Source organism: Phoxinus phoxinus, assembly GCF_949152265.1.
Source record: "Phoxinus phoxinus genome assembly, chromosome: 20".
NCBI lineage: Eukaryota > Metazoa > Chordata > Actinopteri > Cypriniformes > Leuciscidae > Phoxinus > Phoxinus phoxinus.
This window is the reverse complement of record NC_136895.1, coordinates 18,363,072-18,378,005: the sequence shown is the minus strand read 5'-3', so window position 1 is coordinate 18,378,005 and position 14,934 is coordinate 18,363,072. Positions and strand designations below refer to the sequence as shown.

General features: G+C 38.3%; 1 long non-coding RNA gene across 1 annotated transcript; it reads right to left on the bottom strand.

Moving 5' to 3' along the window:
- Window positions 1-1,522: 1,522 nt before the first annotated feature.
- LOC306988249 lies at window positions 1,523-8,997 on the bottom strand. The gene is made up of 3 exons (XR_013795354.1): window positions 8,878-8,997; window positions 1,960-2,129; window positions 1,523-1,870 (listed from the first exon to the last, which is right to left on the bottom strand). It is a non-coding gene; the product is annotated as an uncharacterized lncRNA (long non-coding RNA).
- Window positions 8,998-14,934: the final 5,937 nt, after the last annotated feature.

The window sequence follows — 14,934 nt, the reverse complement described above, 5'->3', positions numbered from 1 at the left end:
TTGCTATTCGTTTATTGTATATTTCATGGATGTGGCTCATTCAATCATCTTTTAGAGCTCAAACTGTCTTATGTTTGTTCTTCCAGGTTCTATTTTTAAACTATTTGATACAAGTTTGTTTTGCTATAAACAATGCATACAACATTCCTGAGTTTGTAAATGACAGATTGATTTTAAATTACTGAACAATGGGAGTTAAAACACAAGCTCACAGTAGTGTGTCAAACCATCTTTATAGGCAATTGTGTTTTTCCATGCAACAGCCTTGAGGAAATTACGGTGTGATTGTGTGTGCATCATGTTTTGCATCGGTGTGAATGTCAGTGCTTTCATCAGGAATGAGGAAAAATCAATGGAGATTTCATCTCAAATGAAACACAGCATCATAAGAACATTGTCCCACCTCTGTACCTGATGATCTGGGAAACAAGCCGTATTCACGGTTCAGTGCATACAACTTCTGTATACAAACACAAATGCCAGTCAAAAATATTGATGACGCACGCGCGCACACACACACACACACACACACACACACACACACACACACACACACACACACACACACACACACACACACACACACACACACACACACACACACACACACACACACACACACACACACACACACACACACACACACACACACACACACACACACACACACACACACACACACACACACACACACACACACACACACACACACACACACACACACACACACACACACACACAATATATATATACAGAGAGAGAGAGAGGTTTTAAGACTCCTATTCAATTCACAGGAAACGATTAACAAAATTTGAATAAATACAATTGAATTGTTATTATAATATAATATCATACATTTATTTAAATTACAGGGTAATGACATTTTGACATACAATAAATAATTCTTACAATATAATATAATTTTTTATTAATACATAAAATATAATACATTTGACAAATTACAAGGTAATAGTATATGTGTTTTAACATTTAATAAACAAAGTTTACATTATTTTATGGAAAAGATAGACTTGTCCTGTCGAATCCTATTTTTCATTGTATAAGGTGAAATAACCAAAATAAACAACTCGTTTAAGCATTTTCCCTTTAAAATGAGCCATTTCTCATTTTACAATGTGGTTGGAGAGAGTCAATCTGCAAACTTAAGAGAACAAGATTCACCGTTAATGTTTCTTTAAGCACCTGTTAAATAATTCAAATTTACATTCATATCAACCTATTATACTCACAGCAACATTAGCCGTGCTTCATGCACAGATGTCAGAGTGTAAACACAATCAATTCAGCAGCGCGCGCACACACATACACACACACACACACGCACACACACACACACACACACTCACAAAATGCCATATGAACATTTGTAACCTCTTCACCTGAATCATGTCAGCCTTACTTCTGCCCCTCTTCTACCCGCTATCAATCATTTCTTTATCATTCCATCTCACCCTCCCTCCCTCCCTCCCTCCCTCCTTCCCTGCATTTCTTCCCCCTGGTAAGGAATTATAATTATATAAACAGCCTGCTTGACTGTGGAGAGTCTTTGCTGGTGGCAATAACTCACCATCACTGCCGGAGGATCAGCAAACACTTCTTATCAAGTGGCTATATTTGCAAACAGGGAACACATCATCCCCTCACACAAGATACATTCCGGAAAAACATCCACAACAATCATTGCACAATATAATATAATTTAAACATGAATATTATAATATTAAAATAACAGGTAGGTCCTACAGGGTGTCTCGAAAAGGGTGTCACAACATCTACTGGGATGCCTCAGGGCTCAGTGCTTGGACCACTTCTCTTCTCCATCTCCATCTACTTGACATCACTATGGTATCTGTCAATCAGAAACATGGCATTTCCTATCACTGCTATGACTCTACCTCTCATTCCAGCTAGATGATTCGATGGTTGCTCGCATCTCACCTTGCCTGACATAAATTTCTTGCTGGATGAAGGATCATCACCATCAACTCAAACTTGCCAAGACAGAACTGCTTGTGGTTTCACTGATGTTTGCCTGCGGGACAACCACTGGCTCTGCACCCCAAATCACTACTTCAGAGTGACTTATGTGCTATCCAGAAGCTTTCGTTCTGCAAGTGAGGCACAAAAGCAGTTTAAAAGACCTTTACCTTGACTGTTCCCTGCCCAACTCATATTCAAGAAACGGCTGAAGACACATATTTTATTTTTTTTACACTTGGCCCATTAATGCTAACACTTTCTATTCTATTTCTATTTATTAAAAAAATAAAAAAAACAGTGCTATGTGTACTATGCTAGACTATCTGGACTGTCACAGCACTTACATATTGTTGCCCCTCTGTTGGTTTACCTGATTTTATTGTTCTCCTTATATGTAAGTCACTTTGGATAAAAGCGTCTGCTAAATGATTACATGTAAATGTAAAATAAATTATATGGAAATTCACATTGTTTACAGGTTTATTGGCTTTACACAGTCATTTTATTTGTTATTATGATCATGAAAACATACAAATAGGTATAATTAGAATTTAATTCAATTAACGGCATTCCTGTGGGTCAAAGAGCATATTTACTTTTTGCCCCATATAAAATTACTTCTTTTTTTTACAGTGTCAATGGATAGAGTCTTTGCACTAGAAGGTTAATACGATTTTTTGTCTTGTCCCAAAGACTTTTTCTCGTTTTTATAAACTGGTGCATGAGTCAAATCTGAACATTTCTTCTCTTTCAATGTAAAAAACTGCTATTTAAGACATTAAAGTTAAATCAAAATCATCATATAATAATGACTAAAATAAAACAGCAGGAACTAGTTTGTGTTATATGTATATGGATGATCACAATGTGGTTTGTGAGCTGTTTTTCAGTCTCAGTTGCCAGTTGCTTTCGGGGACCAATTAGTGTACTGTACGTTTGCAGGAAAGCACCTGATGAATGGCGGCTAAATAACAATAGGCCTGTATAAAACAACAACAACAACAGCAACAAATGAGATCATTTAGCTAAATGTGAGCGAACAGGCGCACAGTCTGTCGAGGATTCATCCTTCAGATGGTCTCCCTGTTGTAGATACAACACTATTTAAACATCGAATTAATTATGAAACCATAATTACGAAACATTTCTCTTTCAGAATACATAGTGTTTAGATGGATATTGGAATATTGAAACTTTGATTTGACGTAAAAAAAGAAGAAAGAATGAGTCAATTAATAATTCACTAAATATCATTAAGATCATTATGCTTTTGATTTTTTTTTTATAATTAAATTCTAGTTAGTTTTAATGTTGCATAAATCATTGTATTTATTTATTTTGGTGTAATCTTTCATTTTTTCATCCCTTATATTATAGCACAACAAATTATTGATGACATAGACAGCTGAATATAATATAATAAATGATATGGTTATTCAGATTGTTACATCCTTCATTGCATGTATGGCTTTATATAGTTATAATATAATATAATAATATTTTGATATTAAAATAATAATGTTCACTGTTAATTGATTAACTATAATTAAATTAACCGGTTCACTAAGACTCATTAAAATGAACTGCCTAAAATGAAAATGATTCACTAAAATGTCCAAACCAATTAACTAAAACAAATTGTTCAAACCAATTCACTGAAATTAACTGTCCAAACAGATGAATTAAAATGAACCGCCTGAACCAATGCACTATAACGAATCAACCAAACCAATTCATTCAAATAAACTGTCCAAACCCATTCCCTAAAATTAACTGTTCAAACTAATTGAACCGATTCACTAAAATTAATCGTTCGAACAATCCGATAAGATTAACTGTCAAACCGATTCACTAAAATGAATTAGCCAAACTATTTTCCTAAAATGAACTGGCCAAGCAGATTCAATTAAATGAACCACTTCACTTGAAATCATTCATTCGAACTAGCTCACTAAATGAACCATCCAACTGATTTACTACAACGAATCACCCAAATATATTTACTAAAAATGAACTTTTAAAAAGCTACCCGTGACACATATTTAATAGAATATGTTTAATTTCGATCAAGTTGTTCCAATACAGCCAGACATAAAAACAGCACGTTGTCATGTTACATGAAATACTGGAAAAGCACTGTCAAACTACTTAAGTTAAGCTCTAGTTACTGCAGGCTTTCTCAGTTTATTACCACCCTGAAGGGGACAAAGTAGAAAAATTACTAGATCATTTAATCTAAATTTCAGTCCATCGAAAAGTAATAAGTACTGGTTATATCACAGGCACAACTAAAGAGATCCAGAGATTCGTTTCACAAAATCCAGAGATTCGTTTTTCCTCAGAAGCTCAATCAACCGGGTCTCACAAGTTTGTTTCCAGCAGTACTGGTGCACCACACACTCCCGGAAGTGCAGTGTTGGACTTGCAAATTAAACCAATATATTCAACGCAAGACATCTGAAATTATCATACACTCCTGGGAACAAGAAGATAACAGCTACAACTCAAGCAAAGATAGACAAACAACAGTAATGAACACATTGAATCTGTGCTTCCAAAAAGAGCTAGCTAGTAAACGTGGCCTGGTTTCCCAACCACCCGGTGAGAGAATAACAAATAAAACAATCATATTTGTCCCATTTTCCTGACAGATCAAAGATAGAACACAAGCTATTCAGGTATTAGCAAAGTTTCTGCCAATTGAACTTACCATCATACAGGTCAGTTTAAATAAAGCGCAATTAATTCTCTCCCATGCTGTTCTACTTCGGCTGTCAAGCCTGAGTAAGATGTAAGCTGAGAGATGCAAGGTAATTAAGTCCGGAAATAAATTAGATATTGACATTCTCCCTACATTTGTGCGGTAATGTTTCTGTAAGCAGCTTAGCAAATGGAAAATGTGCTGTGCTAATAGGCTAATCCTCCAGCTGTCTGCTCAGAAACCCTCTCTCTTTCTTTCTCGTTTCTCTCTATTTCTCCCCCAAGCTCATGATGTGGTGGCGGGTGGCGTCTTTGAATGAAAAGAAAAGGTTGAGCCAAAACCCGTAGTCTTAAGGTGCGGTCACGTTAGCAAAACTTCAGCAAGATTTTCCATCATCAATAGTCTAGCGATGTTTGAGGCACAGCTCACGCAGCGGCTTTCTGTTGGCAGACACTGCGAATTTGCATATTTGTGCGAAATCTGTGTGGGGAAATCTTTCGCCAAAATCGTTTCGCACAAAACATGTGAATTTCATAGAGAAACGGTAAATGTGTTGGTTGACGAAAAAGAAATTAAGGTTGAAAAACAACCAAAGATTCACTGTAGTTAAATGTCATTAATTGTGTTGTATATTGTAATAGTTAATTGTGTTGATAATCTCTTGACGCACCGACTCCCATCTTCATTTAGGGCGTCTTTGAAGTTTTCTCGTGCTAATTTGGCCGTTTTAATTGGTGTAGTCACATTAATGGATAAAACATAGAAAAAAACCCCCAGCTTTCTGTTGGTGAACGTGGCTAATTTGAGTAACCAACTTTAACCCGTTGTGAAATCATTCATCCTCACGAAAAATTCTAATCATGTGGATTCCAATTGAAACTACTGGATTTCACTTACAAAATTTTACCGAGCAAAAATAAATGTGACTGCACCTTTAGTGTTGGTTGGCCAAAGGTGACAATAAGGCTGAAAAACAACCAAATATTTACTATATGGTTTAAATTTTGTGGGCAAAAAAAAAAAAGGTTAATTGTCTATTGTCTAGTGTGTTGATAATCTCTTGATGTACAGATCACATCTTCATTTGGGAATTAATGTATAGGGCATCTTTGAAATTTGCCATGCTAATTGGCCATTTCAAAGGGTGTGTTTTACATTAGTAAAATTTTGGTGAAATTTCACGGGGAAAACGATCCATTGTCTACTGTCAATAGTGTAGTGATGTATGAAGCACAGCTCACACAGAAGTCACTGTCAAATCAACCAAACTTTCTGCAGCTAATTTACTTGCCCAACTTGAATCCGATGCGAAATCTGCGTTTGGAAACCTTTTGCCCTCAAAGGAAATTCCCAATTGCAAAATTTCGCAGAGCAACGGTAAATGTGATTGTACCTTTGGCATTGGTTGGCCAAAAAAAAAAGGAAAACATTTTGAAGAAAAAAACCCTGAAAGCCACCACTTTTACACCACCCAAACAAACTGAACAATGGAGTCAAATGGATTTTGATTCTTCTCTAACCTAGATTTCAAAAGCATCAATAATTAACTAATATATCATAGTATAGTAGGCCTGTGTTGAATATACGTGTTTCTTCTGAATTTTAAAACTGACATGGTAAGCAGGAGAGGTTACATATCTGTCCCTCATGACCTGCGCTTGAAATCCCTCAGCTCTGTGAAGTTCATCCGAAGTGCTGCAGGAACCGTGTCGAGACATGAGTGAGAGTTTAATTGGTCTGAGAGAGACTTGAAAGCTCTGAATAATAGATATCAAACCTGTGGAGACACTCAAAGAAAAACACAGATGCTCCTGAGCTACGCGGTGGATGTTTCGAGATATTATAAATGCAAACAGGTCATTAAAAGAGTCTTTTTTTTCTCTTCACTGATGGTGCACACATGGAGGATGGATACTGTCACGAACTGGTTTGTGGTTTTGTTCAATGTGTTGTAATGAGCTTCATAAACCCAGTACTATTCACGGGCATTAGCCAGCATGCGTTTGAGTTTCAGGGATTTAGAGAAGTGTGAAAGGAATCTTCTCCAGACTCTCCCGGTTATCCAGAGCTCAAGCCGCTAGCTGTCGGCACGTATGTTTTAAGATCAGACCTTGATCTTAGATTTTTTTTAAAAGCTGCAAATGTGCAAACTCTTTTTTGGGTAACATACAGCTGCAAATGTTTCACTTGATTGAACCTTCAACATTCGGAGATAGTCTTAAATAGTACACGGTGTCACAAATATTACACCATTTAAACATTATTAAAATACATAGGCTACTGAGTTACTAAAACAATCTTTGTCAAATAATACACTTGTTCACAGTTTGAACGATCTTGTTTCCATTTGTTTAATTTCAAGATCTGAGGTGAATTGATGCTTTTTGATGCTTTTACAGCTACAAAGCTGGAGCACTAAATTATATTCAGTCACATTACACGCTTTTAACATTAATTATAAAATGGTTAGTTCCAATCCTTGATTCTGATTGGTCAATAGCTGTGTTTTATTCGCGATAAAACACAGCTGACCACTTCACCAAACGGTTCTATGCATCACACTACACATCACACTACACAACATTCATGACTTATTCACGATACAGCACAGCCTCTCGTACCTTATTGCTTACATAAAGCACATAAACAGTAGCCGACATGAGATTAACATTGCCACACTTTGTTTTTGTTGTTCCAGCACGACATCGCAGAAAAATAGAAACAGTTTCTAAAATAGAATCGTCGCGTGTCGTCGTCGCGGCTGGTTAGGACAAAAGCTATAATTAACATGGAAAAGAATAAGATCTCTTTTATCGCGTGTCACAGCGTCGCGTCGCGTGTAGTTAGGAGGACACCTGTTATGTTCATTATCAATGTATGTAGGCCTACAGTTTTTTTTTTTTTTTTTTTTTTTTACATTTGACTTTATAGACTATTTTATTTATTTAATCTATAATATATAACACAATATATATTTAATTCTTTAAATTCATGGGTCGAGTTTATTTATAATAAATGAGACTAATGTGCAATTTTCTATCAAATGAAAACAATTAACATTTTAACATTCAACTACCTAGCATTTAGCATGTAAATCGATATATTCATAATAGTAAACTTTTAAATGTAATAATAATGATAATAATAGCTGTTTAACAAATTGTATGTAAAATATATTAACATTAATATAACAACAACAGATAATAATACTAAGAGGAAGGTTTTTTTTTTAAATGAATATAGAATATAGTTAACAACAACAACAACAACAACAAAAATAATACTTATTATTATAATTAGGCCTACATTTAAAAAAAAGTTATGTATAGGGTCTACTATTTAGAACTCTACATTAGACCTCTACATTAGACCTATGTCTCATATCTATCTAAATATAAGTGTGCATTTTGTGTATGAATACTAATGGGATCGCTTATGATTGGGTTATGGCGGATTAAATATAAACGTATATCTATCACAAGTTGTCTCAGGTGAAAGGTTACACCATTAACCTCAAATTTCCTCTCAGTTTCTTTCTCGAGTCGTTAATTTATTTTAACAAAACATCCGTGCGTCTGAAATCTCTGCATCGGCAAGCGTGAAAGTGGGCTAATTGGAATAAACAAAGAAAAACAAAACTCATATTTCATATTAGCAGCCAGCAGGAAGAGAAATATATAGCCTACAGATGAACCTGATATTACAATGATATGACAAAAACAAACAAAACATGGAATTATTGACCAATCTCCAATATGTGGTTTTATGTCATAAATATTTACTTTTGTTCAAGAAAGAAAAAAGAAAAATGTCTGTAATACAATATTAAAATGTGTGTCTGCACATTCATTTCTGATGGCAGTTTGCATCTGTTTGCATGTTTGTAATCAAATATTGTTGGTAGTCTTGAGGCAGATCCTATATTTATTTTTGAATGCATTTGTTGGACATCTTAGAAGATTTTACTGTTGGTTGTTTCACCCTGAGGGGGTTCCTTTAAGACGCATTGAGAATAAAACGCACTGATACTGTATATTAGTCTAGTGAAAGGCTAACGTTTAGCTGGCTAAGGTAGTCAGCGCCAGCCGAGATGTTAGTATTCCTCAGACATATTTCCTTCTGCATATTTAATACGGAACCTCTTTTCACCCCGGCAGCTTCACAGAACATCATACCTCGCTGTTGAATGCCGTCAGTCACGTCTTGTCGCCTGTACTGCTGAAAGCTTTAACGCAACAGTGCTGACCCCTCTGAATATTCAATATTAAAGGGATGGTCCAGTCGTCCGAATCCGAGATTTATTTCTCAGAGAAACACAAGAGAAGTTGTTTAGAGTGAGCATTTAGTTAATACAGTAGTTATTGCAACTATTTCATATCCTAAATTATTTTATGAGAAATAGAAGTCATTATTCAATGATATTTAAGACTTACATTGCTTCAAATATGCTTGATTTATGGTAGATGAGACTTCTTGTTCTTGTGTTCAACACTACAGGACGAGGATGTCATTGCTATAGTGTCAGATTTAGTGTTGATGTATCTATTGTCTAATGCCAAGGTGACATACACAATATCAAAATATAGAAGTGTAAAAGCAGGCTGTGTAGTTGACATGGAGATAAGACGTCGGCGCGCACAAATGTGATTTATCTGCATGGCAAGCCATCTTGTAAACACAATGGTAAAAACAACAACAACGATAGGCAGCAAATTTACCCGAACCTGCCACAACCAGACCGTTATTTCCGGTGTGACGATCGAGTCTGTCCCAAAAATACCTCTCAATGGACTCGAGCCAAGGGCACTACATGACGTCACCAAAGTGTGGACTCTGAGGAAGTCCACAAGTCCGGATTGTGCCAATTGGGACAGGGCCAACAATGGATTTAGCGCGGATTGAAACTATCCACTCCATTCATATGTACTCTTCCTGTTAGAGGACCTCAGCACATGAGAGCAAAAGGGCAGGAGTTCGGTTCGGGTCCTGTAGCCAACCCCCTGTGCACGTCCCTGGCTGAGTGTGTGTGGATTTGACATTCAACCTCCATGTCCAGGTCGAAAAGCGTGCTCAGAAAGTGGCCGTTGGCGATGTTTCAGACTCTGTAAGTAAACTATAGGTTCTGAATGCAGTTTGATGTCGACTGGAAATCCACCTCTAACTTACACAAGTATTTGTTTTTTCCTTCTTTCTTTTTGTCTCCACACTCTGCCCTCCCTTTCTCATTTTCTGTATAGTAAGCATTTGAGTGCTACGAATTTGGAGGGAAATTCTAGCTGAACAAGACCACCATAAATCACACTTTGTCTAAGTCAGGCATATGTATCCCTCAGAAACCTTTATGGTTCCTCTGTAAAACAGTTGTTTGTCCCTTGTGCGACGGTTGCAATAACTCCTAACCTGCGTGACCATACATTTTCATGGGCTCTCATTAAAGTCCTTGCACTTTCCAGAGCACTCATCTCTATAGCACCTCGCTCACAAATTTAATTGCCATAGCCTATACGTTCTCCTCTTCTGGGTGCTGGCCCATATTTTTTTCTCGCCCCCATATAATTCGTCATGCATAACTGTACTGCTGATAATGAATGCGCTTTCGAGCAAGACGTATGTTGAAAATGAGGTGTTTGTTGAAGACAAAGCATAAAACATTTAAATTAAGCCAACAGTTTGCATGGCTTTTTAAAAATCGCATTAATCTACTTTATTATTTAAACAAAAACAAACAAAAAAAAACAAAACAACAGTAAAACCAAACACAACATGATGTAAACAAAAACAAAGCAACCAATAAACAGCACTACAAAACACAACGTACAATGATATTAAACAAAAACAATAAAACAACAATACAACAAAACAAAACCTAGCTGTCACAGTCACCAGCTAATAGTCACCGTCTACACTACATTTCCCAGCATCCTCCTTGGCCCACACCTGCGCCTCCTTCTCAATTACCCGCACCTGCCAGCCATCGTCGTCTTCTTTCACCGTCTTCAGCTGTTGTCACCTTGTCTTCTCTAATTAATCTGTGTATTTAAGTTCCTCTCGTGTCAGTGTTCAGGGTCGGTTATTGTTTGTGTTGACGTGTATGTTACTCCCGAGTTTACTATTAAATACCCTGTTTATCTACCATCGTGCGCTTTCTACAGCCCAGAAACGTTACAGAATAACCGACCCAATAACGAAATATGGGTATTTCCTGTACCCATCTCTCTTTGACCGATCGTCTACTGACCTGTTTCCAGGATGGCCGTCCAAATGCCCTTTACGTGCATGATTTCCTGGAGAATTCAAACGAGGTAAACTGGGCAGATGATGTCCTCAAGACCATTTTCTGGCACGGTCTTGATCATCATTTGCACCAGTAAGCTCCATCAGCAGTGATCCTGGGCACGTTCACTCAGTATCTGGATTTTGTGCTGTGGTTGAACGGTTCACTGTGGGTGAGGCTGATTCTAACATCGCCGCTCAACCGCCGTCACCAGCCTCCATATCCACACCTACTGTCTTCACCCAGAGCCCAAGGACAAACCCTGCCGAGACCACCCGTCCTGAGTCTCGTCCTGCTGAGACATCCCGTCCTGAATCTCGTCCCGCCGAGATCGCCCCAGAAGAATCCTCTGTTCTTGTCCTCGTTCAAGGTCCTGAGGAAATTAACTTAATTGACCATGCCACTCAACCACCATCACCAAACATCTTCCTCGCCACACCGCCTGAGCTTCCTCGCGTCCTGCCTGACCAGCCTGATCTTCACGTCACGCCTGACCAGCCAGATCTTCACGTAACGCCTGAACAGCCTGATCTTCATGTAACGCCTGAACAGCCTGATCTTCACGTAACGCCTGAACAGCCTGATCTTCACGTCACGCCTGACCAGCCAGATCTTCACGTAACGCCTGAACAGCCTGATCTTCATGTAACGCCTGAACAGCCTGATCTTCACGTAACGCCTGAACAGCCTGATCTTCACGTCATGCCTGAGCCTCTTCACGTCATGCCTGAGCCTCTTCACGTCATATCTGCCGAGCCTGAGCCCCTGCACATCATGTCTACCGATCCTGGGTTCCTTCATGTCATGTCTACCGAGCCTGAGCTTCTTCACGTCATGTCTACCGAGCCTGAGCTTCTTCACGTCATGTCTACCGAGCCTGAGCTTCTTCACGTCATGTCTACCGAGCCTGAGCTTCTTCACGTCATGTCTACCGAGCCTGAGCTTCTTCACGTCATGTCTACCGAGCCTGAGCTTCTTCACGTCATGTCTGCCGAGCCTGAGCTTCTTCACATCACGTCAGTCCTGCCGAGCCTGATCGTCACGTCAGTCCGGCCGAGCCTGGGCGTCACATCAGTCCTGCCGAGCCTGGGCATCACATCAGTCCGGCCGAGCCTGGGCGTCACATCAGTCCGGCCGAGCCTGGGCGTCACATCAGTCCTGCCGAGCCAGAGACTGTTCACGTCATGCCCGCCGAGCCAGAGACTGTTCACGCCTGGTCATCCTCCACACCTCCGGCCAAGATGGCCGCCTCGCAGCCTGAACCCTCAAAGCCTGTCCCCGAGCCTATACATCTCCGCCATGGCCGCCCGAAGGGTCGTCTCTGCCCTGGCCATCTGCTCAGCCTGACCAGCCCTGGTCTCCTGAACTGCCGGTACCATCCTGGAGTCTTCAGTCCATGTTTACCTGGCTGACCCTACTAAAGAAGACTTTAAAATGTTAGGTCATCATGACTTAAAATATCAAATCTTTATATTTAGATAAAGCAATAATAATAAGATTTTGCAATTTGAATAAAGAATCAAGCATAATTGTTGCTTTCTTTACGCTGCTTAAAATTAATACCCAAAATCATGTTTTCTATGAGAAATGCATATTATGGAGCACAAAAACCTCACCGTTAGAATATGTGCTAAAATATAGGATAGACAAATTGAGTAGTGTTTCATACTATAAATGTTACGCGTTGATTTTAATAATTGCAAATGTACATGTCATTATTTTACTTCACACAGCCTTTAATATTAATTTAACAGCATTTTACTCTGCATGTTTATTTAATAAGACCTGTAATCAATATGTCAAATATTTAATGACTATTTACGTCTCCACAGTAAGCCTTCAACCAAATTATAATGAACAAACGCAAACGGCCTAAGGATTAAAACGACTCTTTTGAAATTTACAAAACTAATTTATTCACATTAGCATATTGTCGAATGCTGTCTTAATGGTGTGCTAGCTTAAAATATGCTTAATAATATTTCATGCCTGTTATTGCTCTGATAACCAGAGAAATGTCCATTTGCACACCTATTGTTAAAGGCTTGCTATTAATTTCATAATTAACCAACATTGATATTTTGTAATACGCACATTACATGCTAATATATTCAATATCTATATTCAACACACACACACACACACACACACACACACACACACACACACACACACACACACACACACACACACGCACGCACGCACACACACACACACACACACACACACACACACACACACACACACACACACACCACACACAGAATAAAATATGAGATTTATTATAAAATAGTATTCCTATAAAAGTGCACAATCCTGAGAAGCTGTGTGTGTAAGGAAATAACCCGCAGGTAAGGCGATCCACTTTGACAAATGAAAATACGAGTGTGAACTTATCAAAGTCTCTGACTCTATCAGCACCAAATTACGTTTTCAGCCAGTCGAAATGACCAGCTTATTAAAACCCGTCCGGAGTAATGGCATTTAAATAAATAAACGAAGAGAAAAGAGAGCCGCTGTTACCGTGTAATTGGAGACATCCCCTCTGGCCACCAGAGCAGTGAAACTCTGGCTCCGTGAAAGTGGAAAAAGTCAGGAATGAAATGGAGAGTTTGCGATTAGAGGCTCCTGACAAATTGCAATCGTCAATTGATTGCACTCCTAAATGGTCCTCTTGTAGATTTGCCAACAATGAAAGTGCTCTGAGTTTGCACTTATACCTGTGGCTAGAGTGTCGGTTCGTCTTAGACGAAACATAATATGGTCTGTTGTAAAATTCAGTTGAAAATTAAGCACATTTTTCCTTTTGCTATATTGTAAGCCATGCAATATTGGGCTATTCCAAGCACAGACACCACAGTTTTCAATATAGCTTAGCTTTCCAGTCACAAGCTAATTTTTGCAACACTTAGCACACTAGCAACTAAATGCTAATCACTGTTTTAATGTCACATTGTATTGCGCACACGGCGTTACTGCCCATGAGCTCTTCTAAACGGTCGTCTCTCTTACACATACTTCTTGTTTGTAGCTTGTAGGTTTGCTAACTTCTTTTTCAAAACTGTAGCTTGACTTTCGTTGCACTACTTGAGTATGAGTAGCTTAGCATGCTAAAGTGTTCAAAGTAGCTTCTCCAACACTGGTTAGCATGTTATAAACAGAGTCTAGATGATTTTTCACTCTTCTTTCTCTCGTTTATCCTTGTTAATTCCTCATTTGTATTCAAATGAGACCAAATGTGTATAGAGGCGAAAAGTTCATGGCCTTGTTAACGGCATTTTCCACTTTCTGTGAGGGCATGACAAAAAATAAGAAAACTAAATGATGAAGAATCTTCTCTGCTTTTCTTTTTTCTCCCAGTGCCTTCACAATGTGCAAATTTTCAATTAGGAACATTTTTCATGTGATGCAGTCAACAGGGCGTTTAACATCCCTCTTAAATAACATGGAAAGGCCTGAGGGGGAATTCTACATGTCCAACTAGTTCCAACTCCAACTAGTTGCGATAAATTTCCCCTCCTCGGAGAAAAATCACAGTTGGTCTTTATCAATGTAAAGACGCTTGCAGCAAGATATCAGGGAAGTCATCTTGCTAATGTCTGTAGCAGGTGTGGACAATATGACCAAGTTTGTACACATTGTCACATTGTGAGATATAAGGTGACAATTACAAGAAATAAAAATCACAACCATCAAAAATACAGGTGTAATTGTGAAAAATAGTTACAACAACGAGAAAATTGAGAGAAGGTTGGAATTGCAAGGAAAAAAACACTGCAAATCTGAGATATAAATTCACAATCATGAAAAACCTTAAGAAAAATTAGGAGAATAAAAGTCACAATTATGTGGCAGGCGCAAGTGTTTTTTGCTAGTTTCAGCCTGACGCAATTATCATTTTCACGTCCTGCGCCACATTGTTTAAATAGCAAATGCATGTGCGCCCATTTGTGCGACC